The sequence below is a fragment of the Dermacentor variabilis genome, chromosome 9 (assembly GCF_050947875.1).
Source record: "Dermacentor variabilis isolate Ectoservices chromosome 9, ASM5094787v1, whole genome shotgun sequence".
NCBI lineage: Eukaryota > Metazoa > Arthropoda > Arachnida > Ixodida > Ixodidae > Dermacentor > Dermacentor variabilis.
The window spans coordinates 131,910,812-131,930,362 of NC_134576.1; the positions used below are offsets into that span (position 1 = coordinate 131,910,812).

At 44.6% G+C, this 19,551-nt stretch overlaps 1 long non-coding RNA gene across 3 annotated transcripts; it reads right to left on the bottom strand.

Annotated features, from left to right (window-relative positions):
* Positions 1 to 4,761: 4,761 nt before the first annotated feature.
* Positions 4,762 to 15,592, bottom strand: LOC142557534 (uncharacterized). 3 transcript variants are annotated; one of them, XR_012822778.1, is made up of 5 exons: positions 14,543 to 15,592; positions 13,711 to 13,801; positions 10,773 to 10,958; positions 8,803 to 8,964; positions 4,762 to 5,164 (listed from the first exon to the last, which is right to left on the bottom strand). It is a non-coding gene; the product is annotated as an uncharacterized LOC142557534 (long non-coding RNA). The 3 variants fall into 3 exon arrangements; XR_012822777.1 differs by having other exon boundaries at positions 4,764 to 5,167; positions 14,543 to 15,591; XR_012822779.1 differs by having other exon boundaries at positions 4,764 to 5,167; positions 10,773 to 10,865; positions 14,543 to 15,588.
* Positions 15,593 to 19,551: the final 3,959 nt, after the last annotated feature.

The following is a 19,551-nucleotide window of genomic DNA, read 5'->3' on the forward strand; positions in this document are numbered from 1 at the left end:
ACACACACACACACACACACACACACACACACGCACGCACACACACGCATATATATATATATATATATATATATATATATATATATATATATATATATATATATATATATATATCGTCAAGTGTCAAAAGTGCCTCTTGACATTGTTGCGTTGTGCTGAACAGTCGAGCAACTTGTATTCGATTCCATTCTGTAGATACGCGGACGGACGGACGGATGGACGGAGCGCGAGACAGACAGACAGACAGACAGATAGATAGATAGATAGATAGATAGATAGATAGATAGATAGATAGATAGATAGATAGATAGATAGATAGATAGATAGATAGATGTGGAAAGATGGTAAATAGAATGAAAGGAAGGATATGGTCAACCATGCTGCACCTGTTTTGCCACCCTACACGGGCGTACGCCAGCGTCATTATATTCTGCAGTGGCACCGGCGTAGGTCAAGGAGGCACCGGCGTTGCTATAAACTGCTAATGGAAATTCGTGCCTCTTAGCGCTAAATGTTTTAAGCCGAGCGGTTGCTGCCTTCCATGCGCAAGCTGCTCATTTCGCGTTTCATTATACACCCCGCGACGCTATATTCGTTTCTTCGCGTCACCGTGGCCGACCTCACGTTCTTCGCCGTCGTCGCCGTCACGGCTGCCAAGCAATGCGGTGCGCCTCTTAAGTGCGACCGTTGTCTCTCGCGGAGAGTAGCTCGCGAATTTGGCTGCTTCCTTCCCCGTGCCACATAACGCGCCGCGGCTCTCTCGCCCCGAGATTTGCCTCCTTCGCCAGTACGTTCCGCCACCGCCGTGTGTGTGTGTGTGTGTGTGTGTGTGTGTGTGTGTGTGTGTGTGTGTGTGTGTGTGTGTGTGTCTGTGTGTGTGTGTTTGTGCATACCTTGTACACGTTCCGTGGCCACCGTGCGTGTGTGTGTGTGCGTGCGCGTACCTGGTATACTTTCCTGGAGAACCGTGTCTCGGAGAGGGGGCTCTGTTTGTGCGCGCGGTGTTTAATAGAGTCCGCGTTGAGCGCAAAGCGGTTCGGCCTTGTCGTGTTGGGGCGCCTTGGCGCTAACGAGACGGCGACGCTCTTCGCTCGCTCGCGTCGGAGGCGCCTCAGCGGGCGCCGCCAGTGAGCGGTGAAGCGGAGACGGCGCTTCCGGTGTCCCTGCACGTTTGCGAGAGGCCGCACAGAGGACAGGCACTGGATATAAGAAGAAAAAAAAAAAGGAAGCGGGCGGTTCGATACCGTTGCGTGGTAGACGATTTCGATATCGATTTGGATATCCTTTCCAGGGCGCGCACTCAGTTCTGTTCTGTTCGAGAAGAGCGTTAAGAATTTTGTTTTTGACAGTTTTCGCCACCTTCAGCGTGTAACATACGGAAACAAGATGTTTAACGTAACGGAATGGATCGGCACCTGAAAGGGATTGCGAATTGACAGTGAATTTATAGACACCCCACGCACGCACGCATACATACGCAAACACACACACACACACACACACGCACACATAAAAACGTGTGTGTGTATGTATGTGTGTGTAACGTTAACAAAAATTTGTTAAATCGCCTCTGGTATGCAGCACAAATGTATGCAATGAGCTGGATTACTCGAAGAGCTGTCCATTATACTTACACTGAAAATCAAAATGCATAATTGACCAAATAACAAAATATCACTAATAAACTTTGCAACTGATTGCTTTAGAGCGCATGTTGCAATGCGAATTGGAAACAGTGATTTCACAACGGACGTCATTTTGAGATCACTGGCTTTTTGAATTCAAGATTTTTAATCAGCGTCGGTTTTGAGATAAGCTGCGTGTTATTATTAATAATCATGTAAACATATACAAACAGCACACAAAAAATTGGCAGTGGCTTAGCTCGGCTATGCCAGGATATACGTAGCGAAAGCTAAGGCATAGCACGGTTAGCCTTGGTTAATCTTGATTGGAAGTCCAGGTCAGTCTGGTTGTCTATATAGCTATGTTGCGGCGTTTAGCCAGTGGTTCGGCGCGCTGTTCGTCTGTTCCCTGGGCGATTCATTTCCTCTTCATTTCGTTCCGATGTCGATTCCAGGCCTCTTCCTCCTTATCAGAATTGTCGCCGTCCATACTGCCGCCTCAACTGTGGTTGCAGCGCACGCGAGCTCTCCTTTTCAACCCTCCGACATGTTATCAGGCATGCGACGCAGCTGGCGAAGCGAGCGGAGGCGATCGCAACGACGAGGAACGCGGTGTCACGTCATGTGCCTCCTCGGAGCCCGACCACGGCGAAATCGCAAGTTCGCGGCCAGTGAAGCTTTCGCTTTAAAAAAAGAAAGGCGAGCTAGCGATTGCCTTCTCAAAGAAGCACGACGCCCACCCGCTTAAAGAGGAGGGGAAAAATTAGAACAGAGATAGAAGAAAAATATCCGAGGGCACCTAAGCACTTCTTATGGTTTGGGAATGCGAAAGCATTAATGTCTATTTGAACGCCGCTGAGCGGTTCTTCGAGTTTTTCGCTGCATGTATACCGTAGCGGTACTCGCTGTTCGAGCCAGTGTTTGGATCCGGACTGCTGGTACGATCTGTTGGGAACTCGGCGCTGACGCCCGTGGTTGTACCTGGGTCGCAAGCCCCAAGGGTAGCGTTGGCCTGGCGGCCTGGGGTACAACTGGAAGCATCCGAAGGTCCCGGCAAAGCATGAGTCGACTGGTAACAACGAAACAACTTGTTTATTTTAACATCGCAAAGAGTTGGTGGTCAGGTTTGACCGAAGTAGAGAGACGGGAGAGCACTTTACTCAGCAGAAGAAATCGGAGCCCTCTCTTTGGCGTCCGGGGGCAGCTGTTTTTATACTCTCGCAGTTGAGGGCAAGAAGGAACCCCTCAAAAGACGAGCACGTCAATGTACAATGGGCTAATGGTGACGCACACTGTCGTAGCGATGCCGTAGCACCATGTCGAGCACGATCTCGTAGCACCCTGTCGTGGCGCTGCCGGTCGGACACAATGACTGTAATGAGAGGATGGTCCCTGCTTTGGCATCGCCTGTTTCGGGCACAATGACTGGAATGAGATCCCTGCTTTGGCATCGCCTGTTTCGGGCACAATGACTGGAATGAGATCCCTGCTTTGGCATCGCCTGTTTCGGGCACAATGACTGGAATGCGAGGATGATCCCTAGGCGGTCGCATCGCCGCAGTCGCCTCTGGAAACACCTGGCGATGAGTGTTGCGGCGACGACGATCGGGCCAAAATGTCTGCCGCCCCGCCGCAGTCGCGCCGGCAAAACCACGTGTCGCAGGCGAAACGCAACAGACCGCCCCGCCGGGGGAAGGAGATCCCGATGGACAGGGGACTGCATCCGCTGTCCGGAGGGATGTCGCTCGATGATGCTCATAACCGAAGTCGGGCGTCCCTCGACGTTTCTTGAGCGCAGCGCACAGAGAAGGCCTCGTTCTCTTGTTCAGGTTCGCACGGGACACTGCAAAGTGACTTCGGGAGAGTTCACATTTTTGTTCTCGTTCCCGGCAAGCGTTAGAACTACGCTGAAACTCAACCGCTCAGTCAGCAAGCACGGCACAACCCTCACTAAGCCCTGCCAGGCTCTTTCCCCTTTTTATACCACTGCCTAGTTCCTTACAGTAGTCTAGCATCACTCAGAACGCGTCCACAAATTGAAAAATTGCACTAGAAAGCATATCATCACTTTGAAACACTAAACAAAAGCAATATGTTAAAAAAAATCCTGCCTCAGGAAGAAAAACATCAGTAACAAACAATTTTGAGGCTGATTCCTACGTTAGGGGCTTCGACTTAAGCCATCGGCGTTACCGTTGAGACTCCCCTTTTTGTAACGCACCTCAAAGGAATATTGTTGTAAAGCGAGGCTCCAGCGCAGGAGGCGGCCATTTTTGGGAGAGATGGTCTGCAGCCATTGGAGAGGGCAGTGATCCGTCTCAATGATAAACCTCGAGCCGGCTAGATAGCATGACAATTTCTGAACGGCCCACACGAGACACGCACACTCTTTCTCGGTGGCGCTATACGCCTGCTCACGACTGGACAGCTTACGACTAGCATACAGGACGGGGTGTTCTACTTCTCCATTTTCCCGTTGGCACAGTACAACGCCCATGCCTCGCTCACTAGCATCGCACTGAACAATGAACCCTTTTGTATAGTCTGGCGATCGTAGCACAGGCTGGCTTGTTAGGGCACTCTTTAGGGCGCTAAAAGCTCTTTCCTTTGTCTCGTCCCAGACGACTGTTTGAGGCTCTGTTTTTCTTAGAGCATCCGTCAGGGGAGCCGCGATATCACACTGTAAAAAAAATTTTCCTTACTTTACAGAAAATTTGCTGGTAATTTGTGACCGAACACTCTTCCGTAAATTAAGAACGGTCATTTCCGTAGAACGGACAACTGTAAAAAAGAGACCGTAATACAAGATACGAGTGCTTCTGTATCTAGAAAACGGAAGACTCTGTATTCTGAATCTGTACTATAACCGTTAAAGTACGGTGCTTCTCGTATTCAGAAAACGGATCACACTGTAAGCTGAATCTGTACTATAACCGTTAAAAAACAGGTGCTTGCCGTATTCAGAAAACGAAAGACTCCGTATGCTAAATCTGTACTATATCCGTTAAAGTACAGGTGCTTCCCGTATTTCATCTTGCAGAGCATATCCATTATTCGAAGAATGTGCCATCGGGGACAAAATTGCCCAGGACGTGCGAGAGTTGACCGAATTTTATAGGTGTGCTATTTGCTGGGATTAGCCGTGCCACCATCTGCGTTCGGAATGTGCATACGTGACCCACTGTTTTCAGCAGTCTTGAGCAGAAATGCAATTTGGTCAACGCTCGCACTTCCAGGGTACTTTTGTCCACGATAGTACATCTCCTTTAATGCAAATGTCATGAAGGCAGCTCATAGTCAAAGCAGCAGGTCACCATTGAGAAAATTGTCTTGCCAACACACTGACATGGCTGCAGAGATAAAACACTTTGCACTTTGTGATATGAATGCACTGCATAGCATATATACAAAAAGGTGCAACATTTCAGTCCTCAAGTTCTTAGATCACAGAAGCAACTTTATTTTCTTCAATCACTCGTCTTGCACTTCTTCCTGGTGAAAGTTGTTCTCGACTCCAAACGCTTGCAAGGATAAACTTGCTGCTGTTAGGAGAAACAAATAGTATTCGTGAATATCCATCCTAAAGAAAGCGGCAAAAAAGTATAATCACAGAACACGACAAAGCAGTAACTTCTGTGTTAGAAAAACATGTAAGTAGATCAACATTGTTGGAACAAGGGATGTTGCTGTAGCCAACATTTCGACATAGGTGCTTGTCATTAGGGTAGCAAATGTTTTCCTTGGCTGTGTTGTTTTGGATTGTGCATATCTCACTGGCCCCTAGCCTCATTGGGGGAGAAGTAACTGGTGCATATAATAGGTCAAGAGAAGCCAAAGTGTTAAAATAAAGGAAGGAAGGGTGTGCTTAGCAGTGGTGATTGTGATGGAGCGGGTATGAGCAATGCTGTCAGTACTTGCCAAGAGTAGGGGTGACCAAAACAGAAAACGATGTACACATGTAAGCAGTCATTAATCCAGTAGACCCAATCTTCCCAGAAGACAAAATAGGTATCGAGATAAACAGTTTGCACTTTTGGAAAAGGAAAACGAAGAATTAAGGAAAATAAATTTTGTATCAAGATGCATCTGGTTAAGTTCACTGCAAATGGTAAATGAAGGCACATTATGAATATATATTTTGTTGAAAGCCAATGAAGAAAAGATATATTAACCAAATATTAAAAAATAGGGACATTAAAATTAAACTGGGTATGACCATAAAACAATAAAGAACAGCCTGTGGAAAAAAATGGGATGGATAATATAACTAGGTGCAAGATTGCAAAACGTCGAACGCTGTTTATATTCATGCTGCTGTTAACGGCTTCAAGTTTCTGTCTTCCTGTGGAACCTTTGTCTTACTTGAACAAGGAAATGGGTCATTTTTTAAACAAGCCAGTTCAAATGCGGTTCAAAGCTTCAGCAGTGTTATAATGAAAGAAAATATTATGGTCAGCTCTCCTGGGTGTGCTTTCATTCACCAGTTATTTCCACCAGTGTAAGTTCAAAATTTAATGGTCTAAATGGACCTTAGCTCCTGGCAAACCATTAGCTGGTCTTTTTTTCAACACAGATGCCTGCACATTATATGTGTTGACAGGAGTGCTAGCGAACTACATTATACTTGTTGCCACAACCAAAGTGAAACTTGGTAACAGTGATTGAACAAAAAAAACAGCATTCCACAATACTGATTCAAGTCATCTGGAAAAGTTGCTTAAGTTAACGTACACCCCCTACTCCACCAGACACAATTATTCACCACACTGACTCTTATGGTGTCAACCATGCTATTACAACACTAGGCATCAAATGAGGAGAATTAGGGGATAAGAGGGCACAATGCTTTTTGTTAGAACATCAAATGTGCTTTACATAAATGCTACATTCCAACTAACAAAGGAGCAACCGGTTTGTGAGATAGTGACCAATGCATACGAAAGCTAATGACATTCTGTGCAGCAGAATGTTGACGATGAGGTGTTATGCGCACAAGTGTACTCTTTCACACAAAATGACATCCTGCACTCAAACCTTGTGCCAAGATTAGAGTTTTAAAAACACCATAGTGGAAAGCAAAGAGTGCTAAATTTGTTGAAAATTACTAAAAATTATTCGATTATTCATTATCCTTACTGTTCGTTAAAGATTCACAGATTGTTCCCTACGGGTGCTGTAAACAGGCACCCTGCTTTTACAGTGGTAGCAACAATGATCTGTGGCACAGACAAGAATAAATGCTCATGAAGTTTATGCAAGAGTATATCCTACAAATTACACCCCATTTCACATTCCAATATGGTAGAAGAGGAAGACGAAAAAAAACTACTTTCTGGTGGAGGATGCATACCGCAGAATAGAAGAAACAAGTGTACCCTAACCATTGCTGCTGCCGATGCCTGTGCACTAACAGTTACATATAATATGGCAGTTACAATTGTTTTTCCACAAGCACTGCAAGCTGCGGCCAGTTTACCAGTACACAGCTGTAATAAATTTAGGGCAAGCTAAAGCTCTCTAATGGATTTATCTCATATGACACAATTGGAATGCAATATTCTGCAAATAAGTGAAGCGCGATGTGCCATCCCATACAATGAAACACCTTTCAAGAATCTGAATCACCACCTGCACTCTTAGGCAAAGTTACACCCTTTGGAGTGCCCCTTCTGCCACACAACAATAATCGTTATCTGCCTTGATGCGTTTCCTTTCTTGAAAACGCCACGCCCGCTACTTTGCTGTCGGGAATGCTATCATGCTGATAACGCGCATGCCGTTCGTTACTGGAAAGCACAGGGCTCGCAGCGTTAAAGAAAGGAAATGCATAAAGGCAGATGACAATTATCGTTGTGTGGAAGAAGGGGCACTTCAAAGGGTGTAACTCTGCCTAAGAGTGTGAGCCGTGACGAGGGAAAAGAGTGTGTTCTGTGTAAAGTAGTGCACCTGTATAACCTAAAGCTTTGGAGAATGCATTTAGTATGAGCTGGGAAGGTTCCTAATTTTAATTGCACACAGTGAAAACCTCCATGCAGTTTTGCAAAACGCAAACCCCCTACCTTTTTGTTGTTCAAACGTAATGACACGCAGGGCCATAACATGTACATTATGGGTTTCGTTCCCAAACAATCAAAGTGAATAGCACCACCCTAAGTGTCATGTGCCTTCTTGTTAGTGTCGAATGCTGCGATCGGCAGAGAAACGGGTTTCTGGAGCAATATAAAGTATTAGGTACTGTGATCCCAGTTCTTTCACTGCTGTTTAAGCATTATCGGGTCCTAAAGTAAAAAAACGAGGAATAAATACATGCATATTTTACGTCACAACCCTCATAAGTATTTAGTAGTCTGGATTATAAAGGATTCCAGATTTACAATGCAGGACAGATTTTATTCCACTGAAAGAATGGCATCATGCCAATGATTCTGCATTTGGTGCTATATTTATTTGTATTTAGTTCAGTTGGAATGTGTGTGTATCGTCAGCGATATCGCTTGACATGTTTTATATTGACTGTTTCCTAAATTTAGGCAAATTCGTATTCGCAAATAACCTTGTATGACACCAAGAACTTGCTTAGCAGGAGTATTTCTAACATTTGCAAGATATGAGGCTCTTGAATGCATATCTAAGCCTGGGGTACACGCCGCCCCCTAATCTCATCAGCAAGTTTCTGGAACTCATCTACGAGGTTTCTTATGATGAATGTAAAGTTGCTTGAACGGGAGAAATAGGGAATTTATAACAGGTGAATTATGCAGCATAAGAATGATGTCAGCAAGAAGCAAGCATCAAGAACTATAAAATGAAGACTATAAAATGCAAGAATTATTTGGGATGATTTAAAATTCTGGCATTGGAATGAAATGTCTTTCAATCTATATATAAACTCTGATTATTCACTCTACTACCACTACCTTCATTAGAAACATTCATAATCATTATCCTATCTATGCCACATCATCTTCGCTAATATTCAAGCCTTCATAAGCTGCTTTTTTTTACAGCTAATTCTCTGTGGGAAAGAGGTGTCCGTGTGAAGACCATATCATATACTTATTACCCGTTTTTTGATAAATGATAAGGGAAACACTTCACACCAAAAATGCATTGAGCTTGAGCAAATTCTGCGTTTGATGCTGTTGATTCTTTTTTCCCTTTGCCATCATTGACCCACCTGGTTAGCTAAGTAGACAGAAAAGCTGCAGGAGAAAGGTGGGGGTGCCAAACCAGACTTGTGCCCCAGGGGACCTTTTCACGGTCACTGGAGGAACTGCCTGTGGCCTCGGCATCTTCCTTGAGGGCCATGGCCATGTCTAAGAAACCTTGTCTCCACAGGCTGCACATAGAAAGATAATTTGCTGAGCTAAGTCTATTTCTTAAAAGAACCCATTTAAGTTGTATTCGTGGCTTTGCACCACAAAACTGACACATGACTGGCCACTCAAGACACTTTATGTGTATTCGCAGGCTTATTCCTTGGAAAAACACTTTTATGTAGCACACAATGAGTAAGAGTAACAAAAAAGTGTATCAGGAGGCTTTCATATTGCTCTACAACTTTTTGTTGACACATTTCATTTAATTATTTGAGATATTTAATAACTAATTAAGAATTATGTAATTAGGCAGAATGCACAATATAATCAGAGTATCTCCAAGCGATGGCAAACATCACCTTCATTTTGTCTAATTACATCGCATTTACATATTTCTAAATCTTGGTGCATGATAGTTAAGACACCCTCAAAAACAATATTAAAATTTTCATAATCATCTCTTGCGTGTTATTGGTGGCTATGGCTGCTTCAAAGTTATTCTTTCAGTATGGTACAAGCAGTTTTGAAGTGAAATTGTTTTGCATCGAGGGCATGTAATCTAGACAATCAAGCAAAAGGTCAAGTTGTGTTCACTATTCAGATGTTTAACTAAGAAGCTGCAGGAAAAGGAAACAGGACACAACACCTTATCAACAATGCAAAATTTGAAAATTTAAACTGAACAAGAAACCAGTTTTTGAAAACACAGAAAAAAAGCCAGAAGCTTACATCGAATACACCCTTGCTATGTACTCCAAGTGAAGTTGTTACCGCAATGCTTGGGCACCATATGAACGTAACAATCAACAACTTCGAGCAGAATATTAACACCACTAAATGAACTGGCCTTTGAAGATTCTTGATCTGAAATCCTCAACGACTTGTTCTGGCATTTAATCTGTCAAGCTCAATCTGTATTCTCAAAAGCTGGCTCTCTGCCATAATTTCTCTAAACGCAACATCAGCTTAAATCTCAAGATAGGGTTGACCTCTAAATAAAGTGGATAATGCATGGCAAACATCATGAACTCTCCTACATGTTAACCAGAGGGTTCACTCATGCAGCCATGAAATTGTGATGCAGACACGATATATTGAAGCTGGTTTTGTGAAGTGTTTCATGCTTCCAAGGCTTCTTCAGTTGTGAAAGCTGTCTCCATTAGCTAAATAAGCGATGAGAATAAAAAAAGTACTTCAACATGCTCACAATATGTTGGCCATTTGCAAGTAAACAGCAGCCTTTTTGGGCGCCCAGGTTGCCTGGTGCAAATCTACTATGCCACAGTACTTGCGTTACCCAGTACCAGCCACTTTAAAATGCAATGTGTTCAGAGCCCTTTCCCTCTGTTTGTCTGCTTTGGAAACAGTTTAACATGTGTTCAGTAGGCGTCGAGAAAGGGGACAGAAAACACTGTGCACCACTGATTTCTAACATGTTTCGCTGGATGCAGCACACAGCACCGGATGCAGGTGAAGCCAGTGGAAATGCGATGTCATGCAGTCGCTTGTCCTGGAAGCAGGGCATATGGTGGACTAACTAGTGCGTGCGATCAGATAATATTGCTGCCGAAAAACTTTTCTTTGTGGTTTTTCACATTTTAGGAGGTCTCTACATGTCTGGTAAGCACTTTTATGACAATCTGAACCCGTATACGATAGTGTTCTATTACATCAAGTTTTTTCTGATTTACCAGTGTTTCCATTGCAAGCCACTTATGTTAGCGACACTGTAGACACTACAATGGAAAAATTTTGGACACCTCGAAACACTGCTTGGGTAGGTTATGGCACATCAGGCAGGCATGTTAGGGGAAGAAATGCCACACACCCGTGCAACAAAGTGCTGCCGCAAAGTTGTGAAGCACCAACTTCCGGGCCAAGGCCAGCTTCAGTCGAGGGCGCTCGATGTGCTGTTCATCCCCTGTAGTAGAGATCAGTGGCGTGTACCCTTTTATACTGGCTGTCTTTTCTGGTCGAAACCTTGGCAACAGCTTCCACCATACTTTTTTTGAACCTGCAACATGTGCAGAGAAAGTCACATCACTGTGCGTTGATTGTCTGGCTTTATTGTGCTACACATTCTATCAAATCATTAAAAAATACAGTTCACACATTTTTACTACTGTATATAGACAGTCTAGTCGCTATACACGCGAAACATTACCATTCCTCTGACAGAATGCAACAATAGAAGCGTACACTGTAAAGCTACACTAAAATTTAAATTGATGTGACACCGTATGAGCATACAGTATGCTTACTGTATGCTCTAGCCCTGTGTCAAGTAAAAGTTAATTGTCAATCATTTATGGTGTATTTCTACTTATTCTGGGTCATCAAACTGTACAATCAATGTTCCATGTTTACACATTGTTGGCTTTTGATTGCCTATGTGATCCGTTTCCTACTTACGCATGCAGTAATCCCACTGTAATAAGGAAAAAGAGAATAGGAAATGCCTTGATAATCTTCCACATTTGATGAGGGCAGGAGCAATGGCCAATAGCATGTGGTTGAAGCTACGTAAATACTCAGTTTTCACACAGCTTAATTATTCAGCAAGTAATAAAGAGCTATCCTGTGCACCTCTGCATGACCAATAAAATCTGACTACTTGACACTGCACTAAGGCTGCCGCTTGGTACTGTTCGGCAGTTCAGCTTTGGTTTTCTGATATACAGAACTGTTTAGGTACCAGTAGTTTACTTTGCGATAAAATGGAGCTTGGAGCACTGGTCAGTCATTTGCACATAAATAATGCGACAGCAAATATAACACAAGGATAGGAATATGGGTCTCTTGGAAAAAGTACATACACATTATGATTATAATGTGATGTGATGCCACAATGAAACAGAAAGCAACGCATAGAAGTGGACGGCACTTCCATGCCACCAAGGTTATTGGACAGACAGTACTTCAGAAGTGCCCGCAACACAATGTGTTCGCGGGCTAGTTGGTGTGAATCCATAAATACTTTGTTAAGCGCAAAACAATGGACACAAGAAAGACGACCAGCACAAGGCGGTACACTCAACTGACATCACTTTATTGCGTCGCTCCTTTATAAATAGTAGAATCTAGAAGAACATGCGCAGTGAGCACCATGTGCAGAGACCACCAACAACCAATCACAAGAGTGTACTCATGCGACGGGATCCACAAAACCATATTGAGCACTGCACAAGGTTAAAGAAGGCACACTAATGCACTGTGACCCCAATGACTGTATGAAGAAAGCTTCCGATAACTCTCGGGCGGTGGTATCACAGCACTTTTTCAAAATCGAAGTATCACGAAACATGGCTTTGCACTTCCATATTTTACAATGTTGAGCCAAATGGGAACCTGTGCCTGTTGGTATGGATCGCTTAGGTTCGCAATGTTTCGTGATGCTATGATTTTGAAAAAGAGCCGTGATACCTCCGCCAGAGAGTTATCGGAAGTTTTCTTCATACAGTCATTGGGGTCACAGTGCATTAGTGTGCTTTCTTTAACCTCGTACAGTGCTCAATATGTTTTTTTTGGATTCTGTCGCATGAGTGTGCTTTTTTGATCAGATGTTGGTGGTTGCTGCACATGGGTGTTCACAGCGCATGTTCTTCTAGATTCTGCTGTCTACAAAGGAGGGACGAAATAAAGTGATTCAGTTGAGAGTAGCACCTTGTTCTGTCGTCTTTCTTGTGTCCGTTGTTTTGAGCTAAAAAAGCAATGATGTATTCCTTGTGTGTGTTTGAAGACAGCTCCACACGCAGTAGCGTATCCAGTATTGCTGCCCAGTGGTTTAGCTCGCCGCAGTTTGAAGTGCCACAAAACATAAGGAGAGAAACCTGCATTATAGTCTTGTTGCAAACAAGAATATAACGTGAAGTGCATTCTGAGGCCAGAAACTATAAAAAAAAAATTTCATGATGCACTGCTGTGCAGGGTTTTATAGCAAAGTCAAATACATTTAGTGTAAATATCACACTATGATGGTGCACAATGGTGGTAATCTGTAATAATATAAAAGGTGCCTTAATGTTACAACAAAAGCTGACATTACTTGATAATAGCCCTGTAAAATTTAGCATGCAGGGGCACCGCTTGGTTAAACAATAGTGATGTATTGTCTATGTACACAAGTATTACCCACGCATTTATGCCATTGTCTAAATGGCATAAATGAATGGGTAATACTTGTATACATAGATATTACATCTCTATTGTTTAACCAAGTGGGTAAACTATGTCTGCCTGACACAAGATTAGAATTAAACCATAAATTATATATATTCACCCTAACAGTAACACCTCATTTGAACTTCACAGTAAGTAGACGCCTGTTGATGCCAGCCTCCCCCAATGCTAAACTGTGCTGCATGCTCTACAGAGAAATTATAGTGGTATCACTCAACTCTGAAGCAATTCAGGACTGCAGCACTGTAGAAGACATCTACAAATGTCCCATTTCATGTATAACAGCCTGAATTGCTTGCACATCTTACCAAGTGCAAATTAAAATTTCTTCTTGTTTAGCATTTTTGCCTGCTAGACCACAATCCAATGTCATCAATATATTAACATATTACCTCAAAGAACCTAATTTGGCTTATAGATTAACACCTTTGCATACTGCCACAGCTGCACTCTGTCATATGCGTTGCAATCATAAAGGAGTGCTGGTCCACCAGCACTCCAATGTCACTAACAGTGATCACCTACACAGCTAAGTAAACGGTCATGATTCAGGTGGCAAATAGCAAAGAGAAAAAAAATCCACTCACCTTGAGAGCTACAATACTGCAATAACTTGAGAGAGATGGACCCATTGCAGGCAGCAGACCTCTTCTCAGCTCCAGCACAACAGCAACTTGCCTTTCAGTAAAAGAAAAGGATTGATTAGTAATGATAAGTTACCTTGTTTTTGCTGAGTATCAATACAATCTGACTTTCATGCATATCCACTCTCCGCTTTAGTAACACAACTGAATTATTCGTCAAATAAAAGAGTCTATGATGATACCATTCGCTTCTCTTGTAGGTCCAAATTTTTTCGCACTGATACCCCGTTTACTGCTTGCTTACTGACACGAATGCCTTGACTGCCCAGACATCATTCGAAGGAACACGTCTTGCTGCACCGCAAAAAGTTGCACCAAGGAAACACAGCAGAGCAAAGAACTTTTTTTTCTGGTCACAATTAAAACGTGCACCCAAGCAAGAAAGTAACGATCACAGGTAGTGAGCGACTGCTATTGCCTCGAACATTTATTTCCGTATTTTAACAGAAGTTCTTGTATCGGATACAGTATGCTCTCAAGCCAATACAAGCGTCAATACAAGAGCTCAACTGAACGCAGTTTTATTCTACGCTTTTAACGCGAGTGAACAAAAGGTTAGAAGTTCCTCACGGAAATTGCGATCGAGCCAATCGCGCTACGACTGGAATCGATCTGAAAAGATAGTGTGATCCCTTTCCCCATTCATGCGTCATTTTTGCCCTAAGACGTTGCATAGTGGTCTTTTGAAACAATATTTCTGTTCGCGACACCGGCTTACCACACATCATTTTAACACCTACGTTATGCGAACCAAATAAGATTAAAATGGGCTTACCTCATGAGCAAGTTACGAGCGCGCGTAGACTGTTGAACACCCGTTGAGAGCAAGCAGGCTATCCGTGTCCAAGCGCATACGTGCACCCAAACACAGGACAACTTCTTCGATGCCGCAGCGTGCACGAAGTGAAAGACATCCAGCGCAAATATCTCCGCGCGATGACGGCAAATGACGAGCGCACAAGCGTACACGACACAGCGACAAATTCGGAACTTTGCCAATTCGAACGTGCCGAGACCCAAGCAGCGTAACCATCCATCGTTTCTGTTCTTCGCTCCCGATGCGTCAATCTCTCTTCCTTGGGGTCTTGCTCCACTCTTGAGTACAAATCAAGAGATATTTACGGCGAATTAACAACACTTACAACACGACTCGAAAAATGCCGGCTGACTACACATGTGCAGCTCCGTCCGCCACTCCAACGGACGCGCAGCGCGTGCTGCCCCCTGGTGCCGCACTCTGAGCGCGGAGAACCGAACAGAATCGGTTTCGTTTTCGCATTTGTGCTCTAGTTACTCGAACTGCAATATAATTGCTTGACAATTAATTGAATTCTAAAAGAGGAGAACGCTTTCTCTCCCACAAGTTAGTGCGTTTTATACAAAGGGAGAGAGAATTCAAAAAGCTGAAAGGCAGGGAGGTCAACCAAAGCATTCGCTACTGGCGATAGCAAACCCCTGTGCTACAATAAAGTGCAAAGCAGTGCACTGCGATGCGTCCATAAGCTCTAGTACAGTGATAATTTGGGCTGGTTGGTGCATGTAATGAACGGGTAAATAATGAGTTGTGTCATAACATTACCCATGCATAAAGCACATGGAACTAATGGTGTTGCATTCTAGGTCAAAAAGAAATAAAGCTTGAATCGTTACATCTCGACACTGGGCATTCTGTCTTTCCGTATTATTTTTTTCTTCTTTTTGACAGTATACACAGTACTAGCACGGTAATAGGTCCTTCATCTTCAGTCACCTTCCAGTAGTTCACACATGTCGGTGCATGTTCGCGTTCTTTATTCTACCGTACAAGAACGAGCGCGCTTACCGGTCTTGTTTCAAGATGAAGCGCCAAATATTTGCGATTACATCTTATCGCAAGAATTAACACATGAACAGTGAAGATTATGCGTAATCGATTGGTCTCAATGAATGGGCAGTTATTGTCAGAGACGAGATATTTGGTAAATATCATGGGAATGAGTTCAACCAACTACATTGCAGTTCAGCAGTGCCCTTTGACATTTGGTTTAATTGCTTGCCGCATTCGAAAATTTCCTCCGACCGTTGTACTTGGATCTATAGGCCGCCAGTCCCCTTCGAGACCATTTATTGCCAAATGTAAACGCAGTTACGGTCATTATACCACTCCCTGCGTTTCGGTACTGATTTAGAGTGCGCACAATTTTTGGCGTATATGGCGTAAATGCTGGCGTAAATGCACCAGCACCTGAGTGCCGCAAGCTTGTTTACGTATGCACGTATGTCCCCGGCTCTTCATTCACTTAAACATATATGCTGTGTTATTAACTATAAAAGCGCTTAATTTGAGAACATTGCGAGAACACGCATATATTTGCGCATATGATCAGCGTTACAAAGCCCATATGCGCGGCAAACTGCGACCGGAATAGAAGATGCGTATATATATTTATACGATCTGTTATTGCAGCTTTTGGTAGAAGGCTAGCTCTCACATTTTGTACGCAACTTCATAATGCGTACAGTTTGCGTGTTCAATAAAGTATTGTTAGCTGAAACTTTATGAGTACGAGCGCTCATTCAGACAGCTTAAATTTTCTCACAATATACGGATGTTCAGATAACAAAAATACGGAATTCTCTCTGTTTCGTCCAAAACAGTGTATAGCCGTTATATGATTACAGTGAAAATGTCTGTAAAGCTGAATACGGAGAGCACTTTCCGTATATTAACGGCAGATTTTGCCGTATTTTTGAAATATGACATACTTTCCGTATTTTTATCTGCAGTTCTCCGTATAATGACAGAAATCCCCCGTAAAATTACGGAAATTTTTTACAGTGCAGAGTACCTAGGGATGTACCTCTGATAGTAGCCGGCGACACCCAAGAACGACCGAATATCGGTCTTGGTGCGCGGTTGCGGAAAGTCTCGGACAGCGGCCACTTTTATTTCAGAGGGGCGGCGACGACCCTGACCAATCACGTGACCGAGGTAGACAACCTCGGCCTGTGCTATCTGGCACTTAGGAGCCTTGACTGTCAAGCCCGCTTCGCGCAGGCGGGTTAGCACTGCCCGCAAGTGTGCCATATGCTCAGACCAGGATGCGGAGAATATCGCTACGTCGTCTAGATACGGTAAAGCGAATTCTTGCTGTCCCCGCAACACTTTATCCATGAGGCTTGAAAAACAGTATGGCGCGTTCCTCAAACCAAAACTCAACACTTTAGGACGGAATGTTCCCATTGGTGAAATGAACGCCGCATACCTACTAGCCTCTTCTGTAAGTGGAACCTGCCAATAACCCCTGACAAGATCTAGGGTGGAAATAAACTGAGCGCTACTAACTTTCTCAAGGCGCTCCTCGATGTTAGGGATCGGATAAATTTGATCCTTAGTGATGGAATTAAGCCTGCGGTAGTCGACGCAAGGACGAGGTTCCTTGCCCGGTACCTCAACTAAAATCAAAGGGGAGGTATAATCACTCTCACCTGCCTCAATAACACCGAGCTGTAGCATTTTCTTTACCTCAGCCTCCATAATATCGCTCTGGCGGGGTGACACCCGATACGCCTTGGATCGTACTGGCTCTGGGGAGGTAAGTTCTATATCATGAGTAAGTACAGAAGTCCTACCAGGCCTCTCAGAGAACAGACCTTGAAACTCTTGTAATAGCTGGTGTAGTTCGGTTTTCTGCTCGGGCGACAGCGGTGCTTTACTGATAAGGTCACTAATGACTTGACCGGTGTCTTCCCTGTTCGTCACTGAGCCTAGTCCCGGAAGCTCGACCGGAAGCTCTTCAGGAACGTTTACCATCATGCACACCACTGCTTCCCTTTGTCTATAAGGTTTGAGCAGATTACAGTGGTAAACTTGCTGTGCTTTCCGCTTTCCTGGCAGACTTACCACGTAGTTAACGTCCGACAGTTTCTGAACAATTCGTGCTGGGCCCTCCCACTGCACGTCTAGTTTGTTGTTTAGCGATGTGCGCAATATCATGACCTCATCGCCCACCTCAAAACGACGGGCCCTGGCTGTCCGATCATAATAAACCTTGGCCCTCTGCTGGGCCTTTGCCATTGCTTCACCTGACAACTCCTGTGCCCTTCTTAAGCGTTCGAGGAGCTTAAGCACGTACTCCACCACGACTGGGTCGTCGCCCCTACCTTCCCATGATTCTCGAAGCATGCGAAGCGGAGATCGAAGCGAGCGACCGTACACCAGTTCAGCTGGCGAAAACCCCGTAGCCGCATGCGGCGCGGTCCTTAAAGCAAACATCACCCCAGGCAGACACAGCTCCCAGTCAGTTTGATGTTCAAAACACAAGGCTCTCAACACGCGCTTCATGACGGAGTGGAGCTTCTCAACGGAATTCGACTGTGGGTGGTACACTGAGCTGTGTAACAGCTTTACCCCACACCTTTCGAGAAAAGTTGTCGTCAAAGCGCTAGTAAACACTGTGCCCTGATCTGATTGAATTTCTGCAGGAAAACCAACTCGCGCAAATATGGACAGTAGTGCATTGACTATCTCAACTGAGCTGAGTTCTTTAAGCGGCACTGCTTCAGGGAACTTTGTCGCTGGGCAGATCACAGTCAAAATGTGTCTGTACCCCGTGGCTGTTACCGGCAGAGGTCCCACTGTATCAATAACGAGCCGTCTAAAAGGCTCCGTAATGATAGGTACCAATTTCAACGGCGCCCTTGATTTGTCCCCTGGTTTGCCCACCCGCTGACAAGTGTCACATGTCCTCACGAAATGGTCTGCGTCCCGAAAACACCCTGGCCAATAGTACTCTTGCAAGAGACGGTCCTTAGTTTTCTTAACTCCTAGGTGTCCGGACCACGAACCCCCGTGTGACAAGCGCAACAGATCCTGACGATAGCATTGAGGCACGATCAGCTGATCGAACTCCACTCCTCTGCGGTCTAGATACTTCCGGTACAGGACTCCACCTCTTTCCACAAAACGCGCAGTTTTCCTGGCGATACCTTCTTTGACATTGCAGCGCACGTTTTCCAGGCTGCCATCCTTTTTTTGCTCGGCTATCAAAGCCGACCGGCTGACTTTTAGCAACCTATCAAGTCCGTCTGACGTAGGCGCGATGAGCAAATCAGTAGATAGCTCTTCTAACTTTCCCGCATCGGGATTTTCCTCTCCAGTATCTGGCGCCTTTAACGTTACAGACTCAAGTTTATTCAGTTCGGGCGTGCTCGGAATATCAGCTTGCTGCGCCTCTGACCCTTTTTCGTTGTTTGATAACGTCGGCCCCGCAACTACCGCCTTTGCAGCGAGCTCCCGAACCTTCGATCTGGTTAAGGCCTGAACACTAGCTTCACCAAACAAAAGCCCCTTCTCGCGCAGGAGGTGATCGGACCTGTTTGAAAATAGGTACGGGTACTGGGGTGGCAGCATAGATGACACTGCCGCCTCTGTCTCAAGCGCTCCGAAAGGTCCTTCAATAAGCACCTTTGCTACTGGCAGACACACGCTATGAGCTTCCACGGCTTGCTTGATCCATGCGCACTCGCCCGTGAACATATGGGGTTCTACGTAAGACGGGTGAACTACATCCATCGTAGCTGCGGAATCGCGAAGCACTCGGCACTCTTTCCCGTTCACGAGGAGGTCTCGCATGTAAGGCTCGAGAAGCTTCATGTTCTCGTCAGTGCTGCCTATTGAAAAAAACACAACTTTTGGTGTTGTTTCCGGACACTGCGCCGAAAAGTGACCCGGCTTCTGGCACGTATAACACAAGCGCGCTCGCCTCATCTCGAACCGCTTTCTGCGTTTGGCTGCCGCCGTCT